Below are 16,110 nucleotides of genomic sequence, written 5' to 3'. Positions count from 1 at the left end.
TACTTTATAAGCTACCAAATTCTGTTATTTCTCTGTAGCTTCTGTACTTTGACTTTTCCTCGAAATATCTTCACAGCTGCACAGAATCTGAGGCCAGAAAAAGATGACTAAATCTTTCTTCTAATCTCTTGTATCTCAAAATTTGCTATAAATCAGATATTTCTGTATAAAAACTGATAATTTGAGTTAGTCTATACAATTTCAGTCTGAAGAGATAATATTTGTGTCATAAGCCAACAGCAGAACAATCTGAGGTGCCACCACTGCTCATTACCTGCACTTGAGTATATAAATTACATGTAGGTGAACGTAGTAGCTGGTTCACAATTCAAGATGTACAAGAAGACCTAGAAATAACGTACGTGCCAGTCAATCTAACCGGAGGAGAAATACTTTCTCATTCAAAGTCTGGCAACAAGTTTTGCCCTAAATATATATGCAGGTTTGAAGAGTACTTTCTGTTCTCCCTCAGATCAGTTATTTGGTTAGAACAATAGCTTACCCCCAGCTTTAGAAGCATAACTAATTGAAACTTCAGCACAAAACTTGAGCACTACATTTTTCAAATGCCTTTTTCTGCCATTCCAGAAACTGAATTATGATCAGTTTGTTCACAAAATATTACAACATTTTCATACATAGGAGAGGGTTGGATATGTAAATTCAGGTAAATATATACATGGAAACAGTCTGAAATAATTAGCAGTGATTTAAAATACAGAATTATCAGTGTTACCTAATTTATCTGCAGTCCAAAAATTATGTTAAGAGAAGGGAATTAATCGTGTCTTAGTCTACAGCATTACAATCTCTCCAGAATTTCAAGAGACCTACTGGTCATCTCTCAAAACCACAATATGTTCTCACACTCAAACTTCTAAAAGAGATGTGTGCATGTAACCCAGGAGCTGTAAAAACATGTCAGATAAAAGTAAATTGGCTACTACCTTAATAGAGAGAGGGTTCAGTAAACTTTATGAATATTTAGAAGTATTTTCACATAGAAAAGATATCTGACAATGAAGGTCCTCATAGAAGCAATAATATCCAAGAAGTATTGTTCTGTCTTGAATCAAACAATTTCCATGAAGGGAAATGGAACACAGAAGCAGCTAGCCAATAGGTACAAAGAAATTGTGAACAACTGCAGTTTTTTAAGTGAAACTAGATGTTTTCCTGATGTATAGGCTTTAATTTAAACAAGGTCAACTCTCCTGATCCTGAGACTCACTTTCCAGAATTTTCAGTTGTCTAAAATCTCAAAATATTTATCACATAACTCAATAGAGGTAGTTTTTCAAGCTGCAGTCGTCATTTCTTCATACAGTCCCAGTGATCCGCTATGGGATAGGACTGAGATGGACATAGAGCAGAGTTTTGGATAATACTGGTGCATGAACCTTATGATAAGGCTGCAATGGACATATAGCAGTTTTGGACAATCCAGTTCAATGAACTTTATCAGCCATTTTTCACTTGCTTGTACAACAAGGGATTTGGATTGTCCAGCAGTTCCTATATCAGTCAATTCCTGTTTCTACTGATCATAGGATAATAAACTGGTTTGGGAATGGATTTTGTAGAGTTTATGAGCCTTAAATAGCTCAAAGGTCATAGATTGGTCATCTCTGTTTAAATCCGTCTTCTGTGGGAACTTTGTGACTAGTAAATAGAATGACAAAAAGAAAGGTTTTCTTTTTTCTCAGATTTATGAGCGAACAGGACACTCTGCTTTCAAGATGTTCAGATTGTCTTTGCACTAAGTCAATGCCCATTTGATACAGACAATGTATATACAAGATTTCATGCTTCAGGGCTTCAACGTACAGAATTAAAAAGAAATCTCCCTTGATGACATCGAAGACTGGTTAAAGCACCGGGCATGATACTGATTTAACTAACTCATGCTGAGGCAATCTCATCCCACAAATCACACATTGATTCCATGTATATTTTTTCACCTGATGCAGGCCAGCAAAGGGGGTGTCCAACCAGCACATGGTATGCAAACAAACAACTAACACAGACACTTTAATATAACTTTGAAGTCAGAGTCAAAACATTGTGAAATGATGGCATGATACCTTCAGAAAGTACCATTTTATTAAGCTTATCAATAAAAATAACAAGACAAGAACCTGAAGGCAATCTTTCAAAGCCTTTACATACTGTAACCAGAGAAAAGGACGCAAACTAATTTTTTTTCTTTATTTCCTTTAAAGATGGAGAATTGGATTTTCCAATAAGCTCCAGGTAGGTGAAATGGTGGAGAGGGTCTCAGGAATCTTGTATTGATTCTTCAGTGATATTCAGCCCTAGCATCGGTTAGAACAAGCTCCGATTACGGTACTCAGGGAACACCTGTTCCATTTCGGCAGCCTCTCTCCTGTTAATAAATGCTGTAAAAGAATACAACTTTGTACAGGAATTTTACCAGCTTAGTCACCATTCTATCAATGAGAACTGTCCTATGCAAAGAGAATTATCATACAGTCAGAAAATGACAATTTTTTGTTCCTTGAACTATGCTGTGTGCTCAGCCACAAGATACAGCTTGGGCTAGGTGTGAGACCAAAGTGAGTTCTTGTAAGCACGATGCTTGTATTTGTGTTTAAAAGAAAATTTATACAGAAAAGAATGTTTTAATGATATTACAAAGCACTGTTTTTCACTGTTGAAGTTGAATAAAACATATATTATTACAGATACATGCAACTTTCTTCCAGATAATTCTTCTAGCCATATTATGCCTGGTAACATTGTAACAGTGCAAGTAATCAAGGAACTTGAAAGAACTTTTATTGTTCCTTCACTGAATCACTTTGATTGGACACCTTTTGCCATGCACAAAGAACCTCTGTAAGCTGAATATACACAACTTAAAAGTATTCAACAGTTACTGATTACTTACCATACACAAAGATAACTTGAATTAATAAAATAATAATCGGAGCGTTAGTATGCCTTGAACTGCTGCCTATCTCTATCTTAAGAGTCTTACCTCAGTCTGCAATTGTACCTCTCTTAACTTGCAGAAGTCCACCCTATCAACTTTTTTGGAGTTCTTGCTCAGAATTTAGTGATTACATTATAAGTCTGAGAGCATAATGCAACTGTGCTTTGAATCACAGACAGCCAAGTTCCTGAGGAAGAGGGGAAGGAGTTTACAAACTAAGTAATTACATATTAAATATATAATAGAATTAGTATCATATCGTCTACAGAAATCAGAGCTATTCATATTGACTTATTACCTTCTACCATACTACTTAAAAATGTATTTTACAAATATCTCCATTGTATTCCATATAATTATGAAACATCTAGATTACCCAGGAAATTATGAGAATAAAAACCTGTTGTTCAGCTTCAGCCTATTAATACCGAATTCAAAGCTTTATTTATTTCTCTATTCTAAAATATAGTTCATCATATCCCTTACAAATTGCAAAAATAAGGAGTGGAAGAGACTTGAGAACGTCCCCCCATCCATCCTCCATCCTTCAAATCAGACCAGCTATTCTATTTTGTTCTTGACAGATGCTTGAGTCCTGTCACTACATCGATAGTTTCCAAAAATAAAGATGGAGAATTTCAGCCTTTCTCAACTGTTAAGATTTTTTTCTGATGTCTAACCTGAATTGCCCTTGAGATAGACTAGACCTGATACCCCTTTGCTGTCCACAGCAAATATGAAGAACAACTTCTTTTCTACTTTGCAGTACTACTGAAATCTTAATACTGCCTTCACAAGTGTTATCTGTCCTCTTAAAACAAAAAAGCACAGTTCCTATAACCCTTCTGGACAGAGTTTGTGATAGTGACTTTGCCATCGCTATCGTCTGGACTCAAAGTGTTTCATCATTTTTTTTTTTTGGTGAAAGTAGCCCCAAACTGGGGTTTATTTAAAAAATAGACAAATATTTTTTACCTCTATGTGCTGATATTGGCTGGGATAAAGTTAATTTTCTTCGTAGTAGCTAGCATGGGGCTATGTTTTGAATTTGTGCTGAAAACAGTGTTGATAAGACAGGGATGGTTTAGTTACTGACGAGCAGTGCTTATGCAGAGTCAACGCACTTTCCACTCCTCACACCACGTCACCAGCAAGGAGGCTGTGGGTGTACAAGAAGTTGGAAGGGGACACAGCAGGGCAGCTGACCCCAACTAACCAAAGGGATATTCCACACCATATGATGTCATGTTGGGCATATAAAGCTGGGCGAAGAAGGAGTAAGCAAGGGACATTCTGAGTAATGGCATTTGTCTTGCCAAGTTACAGTTACATGTGACAGAACCCTGCTTTCCTAAAGATGGCTGAATATCTGCCTGCCAATGGGCAGTAGTGAATTATTTCCTTGTTTTGCTTTGCTTGCATGCATGGCTTTTGCTTTACCTATTAATCTCTCTTTATCTCAGTCCAATCCTTACTTTTAGCTTTCTGTTTTTTCTTCCCAATGCCACCTGAGAGTGAGTGAGTGGCTGGGTGGTGCTTAGTTGCCGACTGGGGTTAAACCACCACAAGGTAATTCAACTTATTTGTGCTTTAACAGTATGGAAGTACACTTACTTACTTTAATTAATCTTGTATATTGGACTTTGGTTACTGTAGTAAAATGACAAGAACTAATAACTTTATTGAGTTAATCTCATAAGAAATATATTATGGCAATATGACCATGTTCTGCATGTGTCTTTGAGCAGGGTCAAATTGGTTTGTTTGTTTTTTGATGTTTACCGTAAAACAAACATTTTACTATAAGGTAAATGTGGTTCTACAAATAGTTGTGTTCAGGCAGATACATACATGTTCATGAGCTTCAAACCTTTTGAATAGCCATGCCCATAAACCTTTTGAATAGCCATGCCCATAGACACTAGAGGTAACGCTTCCTTTTACCAACCACTTCTACTTCCAGAAACACACCGCCACGTGCCACATATCTGTCTGTTTTACATGCCACAATGTTAAGACACCCCTAACAACCACCCAGATAGATCTACCACGAAGATTTCAACTACGATATCAAGATGTGCCTGCATGCAATCACTGCATGAAATAGTTCTAAAGAGGCTGGAGTAATTAAGTCTCTCACCAGGATTTAGCAACTAGAACATCAGATTTCTGTATATTGTGCCAGCCACACTATGACTACAGTCACTGAAAAGATAATTACCTATAGCTATCCTGTTGACCCAGGCTAGATACCCTACTGTTTCATTAATTTATCTGTATCTCCTCTTAACTCCCAATTTCCCTCATGCCATAATGGTGCATTAATCTTCACTTCCTAAAGTCCTACCCAAAGTCTAAACAGAACTCTTTCCCAGTACTTCCAGGTGCAAGCTGCTCTTTTGCTTGCAGATCTGAGCCATCTTTAGAATCATAGAATGGTTTGAATTGGAAGGATCAAAAGATCATCTAGTTTAACTCTCCCTGCCACCGGGAGGGACACCTCCCACTAGATCAGGCTGCTTAAAGCCCCATCCAGCCTGGCCTTGAACACCTCCAGGGATAGGGCATAGCCATTCCCCCTGGCCCTACCACTACATGCCTTTGTAAAAAGTCCCCCCATCCTGGCTTTCTTGTAGCCCCTTCAGGTACTGGAAAAGCTGAGGTTTCTTGAGTGGCGAGGCTTAGGGCCGTGTTCTGGCACCATCAGAGACAATTGAAGGAGTGCAGTGATCTCTGCTCATACAGGAATATGTCATTTTATTACACTTCACTTTATTGCACTTTGTAGATACTGTGTTCTTTATTGCACCATTTTTTAGCAATAAAGCAGTTTTTATTAAGGTGTATAGGTTGGTTTTTTGGACACAATGCTACTGCACACTGAATAGACTACAGTACAGTGTAAGTATAATTTTTATACACACTGGGAAGCAAAAAAACCCCCATGTGACTCACTTTACTGCAATATTTACTTTGTTGTGGTGGTCTGGAACCAAACCCACAATGTCTCCGGCACATGCCTGTATTCCAATTTCCTCACACTTTGCACTCTAGACTTCCTCCTTTCTTACTCAACTCTGAGTCATTACCTCTGCCTAGTTTACATTCTGCTTGCACAAAATGACACATGACCTTGTACAAGGGTCATGACACTTAATGTATTTTTTTATTTCCTTTTATAGTCAGCAACAGATAATGAATGATTAACAGCTAACCAAATAAACTGTTCAGAGCATCTCTGTTTTCCATTTCACCATTCACTGAGAGCAAGTGCTTTTCTTTGTATGGAATTATGTTCAAGAAAGAAACTCTCATAATCTCATTTAAGCACTTAGTCAGACTGATCCCTGCTACTGTGAGTAAAGACCCATATCACTTGTATTCAATATCTGCACTTGGCACGCTAGGAATGTTCCAGCAGAAATTAGAGATCCTAAAGCCCACATCCTAAGGCCCACATCCTGGGGATCCACAGGTTCCTCTTGTAGGCAAGGTATGCTTATTAATACTACAGGGATTCCTCAATGAGAGGAGGAGCACCTTCAGTCACTACTATGAAGCAGAACTGTTTGTAGATAATGGATCTGTCTTAAACTGCCTCTGGTGAGTACCTTGGGCCTTTTATCTGACCACTGGAGGAAATGATCTGACGGTGATTCCATGGGCCATTTGCAGAAGATATTACAGCATTTTCCACGGTGTCTGGGAACAGAGATATTGCTAGGTTTTCCCACATCCAAAGGAGGCAGATAATTTCTCTAGTTATCCCTCATGGCTGGCAATCAATTCATGAAGAGGTCCATTGAATTGGCAGTTATAAGCAGGTGTGACTGGAAGAAAACCAAGTTCTATAATAAAAACTGATTCCATGGTGTGGTGCCCATGAGGGAGGAGAACATACCTGCCTAGGTTATTTATGGAACATCTTGGCAACACTTTAGCACAAAAGATTATTACAGTGTGCAACAGGATGGGAAAGAATTTCTCATACACCAACTGTATAATGCAAATCTAACGTGTATGTTGGAATCGTATGTTTACAAGAAAAAATTATTTGAAATGTGGAGCTTCATATTGTCCCAAATACGACAAATACTCTTTCTGAATATGAGTGTGGTGGGTTACTTCACAGGACTAAATTACCACCTACTATATTCATATTTCAACTAGACCGATCTATTTAAGAGTGGTTCGTGTCTCAGGGGAAGTATACGCACTTAACCTCTGTAAGGCCTAAAAAATGAAGATAAGTTAATAGCATGAAGAGTGCCTGTATGTTTTTTTCCATACTGGGGGTTAGATTGGGTGATCACAACAGGTTAGAGAGTTCACCTTGTTCTAGCGAACTCTACCAATTTCATCCGGTTCACAAGAGAGAGAAGACAGGCAGAATAATGCTAACTCCATGATTTCACAGTAAGATGTTCCCCATAAATAATTTAAACCCAAGAATGGGTAGAAGTTATGATATTGTTTCTTTTTACATGCCACTGCTACAGTAGTGATCAAAACAACTTTGTGCTAGGACAGTACTAATAGTAGTGGCCTATTTTGATAATGGTAAATTGAATAAACAAATCTCCTCCCAATGGATCACATGGATATAGATAAGTACTAGATTGTCACACAATATCAGATGAGTCATAGGTTAGTGTTAAACCATGAGAGGAAATAGGAGAAAGTAATAATGCCATCATTCACATATGAAAATTCCCTTTCTTCTTGATGTATATTTATGAATATGCACAGAAAAACAAAGAGGTGAACAACACAGAAAATAAAACGGGTATACCTATCTTCTATACTAGCAAAATATGAGTAGAAATAGTTGCAAATCTTACCAAAACTCCCTGTTGTGCATCAACTTTGATCTAGATGATGATAAAAAATGAGACCTTTGTCTCTGCCTTGATCTGGAGATATAATACCAGTCTAATAGTGGTTAAGAGTAGGTTCTCAGTTTCCGATTGTTAGGTTTACCTTATAGTTTTTGCAGTGAACCATTTACTAACTTGAAGACAAATTCTGAAAGCTATTCTGTACAGACATATTTCTGCACACTCAGAGAACCCTTTTAAAAGGAACCGAAAAGGAAAAACAGTCCCTGCTGTCGGTTTAGTTCAGTCTGTAAAAAGAGATGGTAACAGTAACTGCAAAAGATACTTGGAGAACTTGATTAAAAACTTCTTTTAGGGAATGCCAAAGGACTGCAGGAAAGCAACATGGTACAGTTTGAGAAAAAGAAGCAAAGATATGAGAAAACCGGATAAAATCCATAAATTTCCTACTGGCTTCTCTTGTCAAGCTAACGAATAAAGGTGATACTGGTGAACAAAAGCTACAGCATATAACAGGTCCCTCTCAGTGAAGCTCTCAGGCATCGTCTCTCCCTCTCAATAATAAAGACTAAGGACCTGATATAGTGGCAAAATTACAGTACAACCAATGCAAATGGCCAGTAACAATATTGGTGCTGGGTGGTCAGGGAAAGAATGTCAACAGCCACTAGCGCTATGATGTTAATTGATACCGTAGTGTCAATAAATGCAGTTCCAGCTGGAACTAAAGAAAGCAGAAAAATGATAAAGTTTGTATTATATGCATGAAATGAAGTTCAAGCACATGCATTAAGATCTCTGCCTGCAGTTAAATAGATGCCAAGTTCAGGAGCTCCTTCTGAGTGCAGGAATGGGAGGATCCCTCTTACAAACAGCAAGGGATTATTGGCACAGCCTTGCTGAAAGTAAATGGATTAGCTGCAGATTTTGCTACAGAAGTTTGTGGAATTGGGGCTGACCAGTAGGAGATGAGGGTGGAGTGATTCCTGCAAGTCATTGATGCTTTGTTATTAGGAATCCGGAGGAAGTAAAAACAGTAGCTATTTGGGTAACAGAATTTCCTGAAGTTTTCTGCATCTGTAAGTTTAATTGTGGAAAAATGGAAGTTGAGTATTAATTGAAGTCCAGATACTCCTTCCCAAAAAACAATATCAACGCCCACAAGAATTAGAGGAAGGACTCCAACGTACCATCAATGAGTTTACTGGAAAGTTAGGGTGAGGACAGAGATCTATAGTTTAAACATCCAATTTTTCCTCTAGGTTAATAGCAAAGAAAAAAGCCTAAAAGTAGACTTAAATAAGGTAGCCACCTCTCAGGTTGTTTGTGGTTAAAAGATGCCTGGAATTCTTGTAGCACTAAGCAGAATATCTCACTGATTTTTTGTTATTGACGTAGCCAATGTTTTCTTTGCAATTTCACTAGCAGAGCAAAGCTGTTTTAAAAAAAATAATCTACCTATGAGGGAAAGAAATATTGTTTTATCTACATACCTTAAGACTTTCAGATCAAACGTATCAAATGTGGATGAAATTACCTTCAAACTGTGTTATGTCATATTACACATGGATGATGTGTTGGTACATGTAAAAACTGAATTAAAAATCTAGGAATACATCCGAGAATTAATTTGGATTATTCAAATCACAGGCTTTAAAGCTAATCATGACAAAATTCAGTTGGTACAATCTGAAGTGAAATATTCAGAGTTTTAGGTCAGGAAGAGAAGGGGATGTAGGGATTATCAAAGAGTAGAACTAACAATGAGAGTTTACATCTCCACTAATAATTATGTTAGATACACTTCTGGAATTGCTGACATTTTTGTAAGAATATTCTTAAATTTGCAGATATCAGTAAGCTTCTAATGAAGTTAGTGAAGAAACCTCACAAAGAAGAACAGAAAGGACAGAAAGAAGCAAAACTTCAGTAGTTCAAACCCTGGCATTTAGCTGTCCAGATTCTTGCAAGCTGTTTCATATTCAGCTGGCCACTATCAATCTAGATCTTTGAGACTGTGCTATTTGAAGAACGCAGAAATAGGATGCAAGTTACAGTCTTTACTTTGCATGTCTTAAGATCAGAGGGAAAGTACCCTTTTCTGTGTTAAAAAACAGGTTTGGCATCAGCGCAGGCAACAAGCTTTGGGAATAAATCCCTAGAGATTGTTTTGCAGTAGTACATATCACACATACTCCGCTAAAGTACATTGTCCGTGGAAAAGTACGAACTGGATAAGTATCAAACCCTAAGTTAGCCGCATAGACATTGACTTTTATAAACTTTCTGTAGCAGAAAACAAGATTTTATCGCCAGCCCTATATGGCTTTTAACCACTGGAAGAGTACATAAGTGCCCTTTACCTGTTTATGTGTCTCTCACCAGAGTAAAGCTCCGTTGCTGACTGTGTTCCACAGGATATTCAATGTGGTTCATAGATGGGTCCAGTTTATTATCAAAAAGACGGAAAATCCTCTATTAGATATGCTGCAACCCCTGTGGAAAATAAAAAGAGCAGTCTGCCTTCATTCTGCACAAGCAGCAGAGCTACAGGCTCTTCTAACAAGGTTAAAAGAGGAACCTGAAGGAAATGACTTGGCTTTGCACATAGTTTCAGACCGGATAGATCAAGCTTTAACTATTTGGCTACCAACATGAAATAAAGGTGACCTACAAACACAGAATGGAAATCTGGCATCCTATCAATCATGGAAAAGAAATATTGAAAGTAGTTTGTAAAAAGAAGAGAGGAAAAAATATGCAGGTCATCTAAAAGCATACCAAAAAGAAAAAAACAGAAGCAGCAGTATTGGAATAGCCAGGCAGGTGCCCTTGCCAAGGTAGTAGTGGTCCCAGTAGACCTAACATTTGAAGAAATACTCATTTTGAAAACAAAACAAATACAATCACACAAAGCAAGGTATCAAAGACCTAGCCACTTTACAACTTGGAAACTTAGAAATTGAGGGTTAATTACTATAAAAGCCAGTAAGGTAAAGCATAGAAATCATAATGAAGCCAGATAACAAACACTTGTAGATGGAGAGCACTATATACTCTTCAAGTAGATTTGTTTCAATAAGTGCATGAACAAGATCATGTAGAGGTTACATGAATGTAAAAGGGAGTATTAGAAGACAGCTAGTTGGCCAAAAGACAGGTGTGTACATAATCGCTTAACTTGTGCTGTGGTAAATACCCCTACTAAGACAAAAATAACATTAAAACATTTGAGAATTCATGAACCACAGACTAGGATACAAATAGACTACACTAGACAACATGTAATCCCACCTTAATTCCACCTGCCATGCAAAGTGGGATTAAATATTGTTAGATGGTATTAGATCCACTGACAAAATGGTTTGAGATAGATCCAATGAAGAAAGATACAGCCAAGTCTACCACAGTACAGGCATTAAATGCTGTATTTTCCAGGTGGAATTTAAAACAATACATTCATTTGGAGCAAGGAACATTTATGTGGAGGCCTGGGAAGAAAAGAAAGGTTGCGCATTTCTGGGAACTCCTATTCCAAGGTAAATTGAATGACATGATGGGACTATAAAAACAGCACTAATCAAAATGGTGAAAAATTACAGAAGAGTTTGAGATATTGCATCATCTTGCCCTTTTAATGACCTATAAACCACAAAGTTCAAGTTCACGTGATTTAGAACTATGCCTGTGAGAAAAAAAGACTGCCTAGTGTTTTAGCTGAAGAATGTATACAGACCCTATCTAAACACTTGGAAGAGGTAAACGTTGTTATAGCAACTAGGAAGGAATGCTCAATGCATGGATAAACAAACAAGAAGAAACCACTAGTCTGCAGAATAGCGAGAAGGATGGAGAGCAATGTTCCATGTTTTCCACGCAGACTAAACTGTAAACGGGATGGACTAGCTCCAATTATAAATAAAGCAGGCTACTAAAAGAAGAATCATAAATTAATTGTTAGGCTTTGATCGAAATGTGCATGGTTTTTATTTTTATTAATAAATGTATATTAATAATTACGTTAGATTAAAAATTGTGAACATTTATTCATGTTACTAAGGGGTAGCAATCTCCCTGCTTTTTTATTGATAACAGACTCTACCACTTCTGGCAATGGAAAGCTCTTTTGTACCAAAGATCTTAAAAACATTCGATGTACACCTCTACTTCTCTAGAACTGCGGGAGGCAAGTGTGAAGGCTAAACAATAGAGTCTACGTTCCATGATGCCAGAAGTAATCTTATTATTTTAACAAATTACTCTGATTTTAAGGAGGTGTATGATGGGGGCTTGAAGCAGCATACAAATTTGGCTTGGATATTTTGTTTCTACTTACTTGGCTAAAAATCAAAATAACTACAACAATTGTGATAGAACCTGAACAACCACACCAACTGAAACGTGAGTGGAAAACATCAGAAAACATCAGTTAAAGCAAGCGTGAGAGCCAGAAGTGAAGTAGAAACTGAAACAAAAAAGAAAAGGTCAAACATGCTTAGTTCACAGAGTTGTGTTGTTGCGGATAACATTTTAAACCAAAGATTGCATTTGAGAGACAACTCACAATTTGGGGAATACAAGATACTGCTCAGTGGCAGCAAATTTATGGTGTGCATATTACCATGAACAAAGCACTACTTTGAATTTTCCAAGGCAGAACAGATAAACTCCTTTTATTGAAGAGACATTTGTACCATTGACCCAGAAATTAATTCCCTGTGATAGAGTACAACATACAAAGATGGTTTAGGGATACCATTTTAGAGGGAACAGGAGCTACAGATGGAATCTTGGACATCACTGATGCAGAAACTTTAACTAATAAATTATCAAAATTGGGGCATATTATATGCAGCATTCAAAACCCATGAAGTACATGTATTAAAAATACACCTTTGAATATTATTTATACAAGATTTAACACTGTCATACGGGAATCAAAATGTGGGCAAAAGTAGCAAAAATATTAGTTTTATAGAAAGAAAAGTACTGGAACTGGAAAGCGGTATTAACCTTGTTCAACTACTAATAGAATAGTAGATTCTGTAAGTAATTATCATTAACACAGAAGTTATGGGACTGCCAGTGTGTAGAATGGCCTAAGTTTCAACCACTGAAATGGGATAGAACTGTGATTTTAGGAGACATGAAGGCTACAAGACTATAAAGGAAGCATAGAGATGATTGCAAAACAGCACATGCACAACCTGCTTTGCTATTGCTTGAAAATATCTACCGGTAACCGCACAGAGGTTAAGTAGCATTACTGAGGGTGCATTAACGAGTTTGAAAAGATACTGTGAGAAATGGGGTTATAGCCACTGGGGCCTGTCCTGATGGAATGGAGTCTAAATAAGCCCCCACAATGGAAATAGGATATTACTCCTACAACAGCAGTAACTACTTGTAGTGGAGCCAGTTAGTAGTTAATGATTCTAGGATCTATGACACCAGATATGGATACATGTTATTGCATCTCTGCATCTATTTCAGCAGGAATTGCCAGAAAAATGCGTTCTGTGTAGAGACGTAAGTCTGCAAAATTTCTCATCTATCTAAGTCAGGGTAAGCATCTGCAACATTCACCCATATCACCAGAATTATAACAGCCAGAACACCACCAGCCTGGAGCTAATTTGGAATCTATAAAAAAAATAATTACAGAATCACAGCAAATAAAGCAAGTGGCTAAAAAAAATTGATGAATAGGCACCAAGCAGTGAAAGGACATAATATTTTAGAGAATCAACAGCCACTATATTTTTTTAATACCATAAAAACTTTAAAATATGCAAAAAGAATGAACAAGAGAAATGAATACAGATTGAACATTATGTGCCCTGACATAAAGCAGTAATATAATTTATGGTTCACCAGCGTAGCTTTCATAAGCTGTTTTCCAGTGTTTCAGTTACAATGCCTTCAAATATTGCTTTCTCATTCATTTCAGGCAAGCAACCTTAAACTGATTTGCAACAAGTTTTAAAACTCCTAGACCAAAATTTACATCCTCCTTGTCCTAAATCACAAATATGCTTTAGTGTCTACTTTTTCTTGGCCAATGCTACTATGATGGTGATGTCATTTTGTAGAATTCAGGTCTTGTTCTACTTGTCCTTCTGTTTATGATTGTCACTCAAATATGTTCTAAAAAGACATGTGGTACTCTGCTTTCTACAGTTCCTTCCACTCCTTTCACAGAATCAAGTATTAGCTGGATGCCAAGAAAAGATGCTGGGTGGAATTCCATCTCATAAAGCATCCTCAAATTTTCTTTTAAAGGATCCTGTACCAATTTCTTGTAAGACACAAGGATAAGGGATAAGCAATAATGCTGAAGTGCAAGGCCTGCAAATAACCTGGCGAATTTACTAATTCTGAGAGTTCATGTAGGAAAGCATGATTTGCAAAAGTGCAACTAGAACTCCAAATGGTACCTAGCAGGTTTCAGTACAAAGATATTGGTAAATCAAATATTCACAGATATCCAGAGGATACTGCCAAGAAATAATTAAGAAAAAAAGCACAACAAAATTAAAAAAACCCACAAACCTCTTCAAAACACAAACTTTTGAAACAGCCTCCTACATATACATAAAGCTAAGCAACTGAATGAAATCCATGAGATATGCTCCAAATTATTAGTACACTCAAAACTATCCAAAAGTGCAATAGTAAAATGCACCGTAACCAGTTTGTGGTTTTCTCCTAATTTATATCAAGTCATTTTCTCCTACTGAAGTCACAATACAGTACCAACTTGTCATGGGTTAACCCCTGCCAGCAGCCAAGCCCTACACAGCCACAAACTCACTCTTGTAAATTTGATGGGAGAGAGAATTGGAAGAGTAAAAGTGAGACAAAATTGTGGGTTTAGTTAAAAGCGGTTTAACAAGCGAGAAAAGCATTGCATGCAAGGAAAGCAAAATAAGCAGCGCATTCAATACTTCACATCAACAGGCAGATGTTTAGCCATTTCCAGGAAAGGAGAGCTCCATTATTCGTTACAGTTACTCTGTAAGGCAGATGGTCAGATATCTCCTGTCATCGTTTCCTCCTTCTCTCTCTGAGCATTTACCACTGAGCACAACGTCATACTGTGCGGAATCTCTCTTTAGGAAAATAGGGTCAGCTGAGCTGTCTGTGTCTCCTCCCATCTTCTTGTGCACTCACAGCGTGTTTGCTAGCAAGGCAGTACGAGAAACAGAAAGCCCCGTCACTGTATAAACACTGTTCAGCAACAGTTAAAATATTGGTGTATTACCAGCGCTGTTTGGTAAGAAACCCAACACAGTACCAAACTGGCTGCTATGAAGAAAATTGACTCCATCCTTGCCAGATACAGTGCACATCTTGCATAGGAATTTGCTCAAGTGGACCTAAACCTCGTAAATATTTAAATCGTTCAGAAGTGAAGTTTTAAAGTTGCAAATTGTGCTGAGACACAAAGTCAGAGAGAATGGAATAAAAAGCCTGACTTTTAGATCTTATTTTCCAATGTTTTCAGAAAATAATTCTGGTGAATGAATTCTGCCAAATTTCTAAGGGGAGCATGTTACTGATTTTTTTAATTAAGTATATCCTTTATGGTGTTTTTGTCATTTCAGTTACGCAAACGATCTGTTTAAAAGGCATCTTCTTATTGACTGAAAGCCAGTAAATCTGCAGAAACACTTTGGAGTCTTTTTCTTTGAGAAGTAGTGTTTTTCATAAAGCCATTGCTATCCATAAATCCAAACTTATTTTAACCAGTTAATATTCCTCATTGATGCTACACCAGCCATAGCTGCTGTATTTATTCATATAGTGACACTTCAAATTCCTGATTCACTAATGCTGTTTCTGAATATACAACGTAATCCGTTCCAGCTTAACATGGCTGAAATCAAACAGGAGTGAGTTCCCAGTAGGTTTGGTTTAGATTGGGGCTTTTTGTATACCTTTTTAGAATGACGCGCTGCTCATGCCAATGTTTTACAGACATCGGCATCTAAGTAAAGCTGCATACCCTGTCACACACAGCTATGGGTATCTTCTTGAAGTTCTAGAGTTGACAGCATCGTTAGAAGGAACCAGTTGAAGTCTGTGCATCAGCTTACACAGACACAGTGTTATCATTGGTACAGTGCATCCATATTATGTATTCTGGGTTCAGAAACTTTAGAGATGAAAGTACTTTTTCTTATGAAATTAATTATAGGAATAAATGTTCGAGACAGCTGTCAGATGTGAATCAAAACAGTTTAGGCTGCAAATGACTGATAGAAGTCATTTTTCTACCTACTCAAAGCAGGGTGAAATTTGAAGTTAGATCAC

General features: G+C 37.3%; 1 protein-coding gene across 6 annotated transcripts in view; it reads right to left on the bottom strand.

Annotated features, from left to right (window-relative positions):
• The window catches only part of ABCB1 (ATP binding cassette subfamily B member 1), a 59,955-nt gene extending 45,090 nt beyond the window's left edge, over positions 1-14,865 (bottom strand). For 3 of the 6 annotated variants that reach the window (XM_054058047.1, XM_054058050.1, XM_054058051.1), the window contains exon 1: positions 10,158-10,363. The gene's annotated coding sequence lies outside the window, so the exon portion shown is untranslated. Of the gene's footprint in view, positions 1-10,157; positions 10,364-14,741 lie in introns of those variants that run through there. The other 3 variants (XM_054058046.1, XM_054058049.1, XM_054058048.1) reach the window with 3 other exon arrangements.
• Between the last annotated feature and the right edge of the window lie 1,245 nt (positions 14,866-16,110).

Source organism: Cuculus canorus, chromosome 2 (genome assembly GCF_017976375.1).
Source record: "Cuculus canorus isolate bCucCan1 chromosome 2, bCucCan1.pri, whole genome shotgun sequence".
Taxonomy (NCBI): domain Eukaryota; kingdom Metazoa; phylum Chordata; class Aves; order Cuculiformes; family Cuculidae; genus Cuculus; species Cuculus canorus.
Note: the sequence above shows the minus strand (reverse complement) of the source record. Positions and strands in the feature narration are given on the sequence as shown.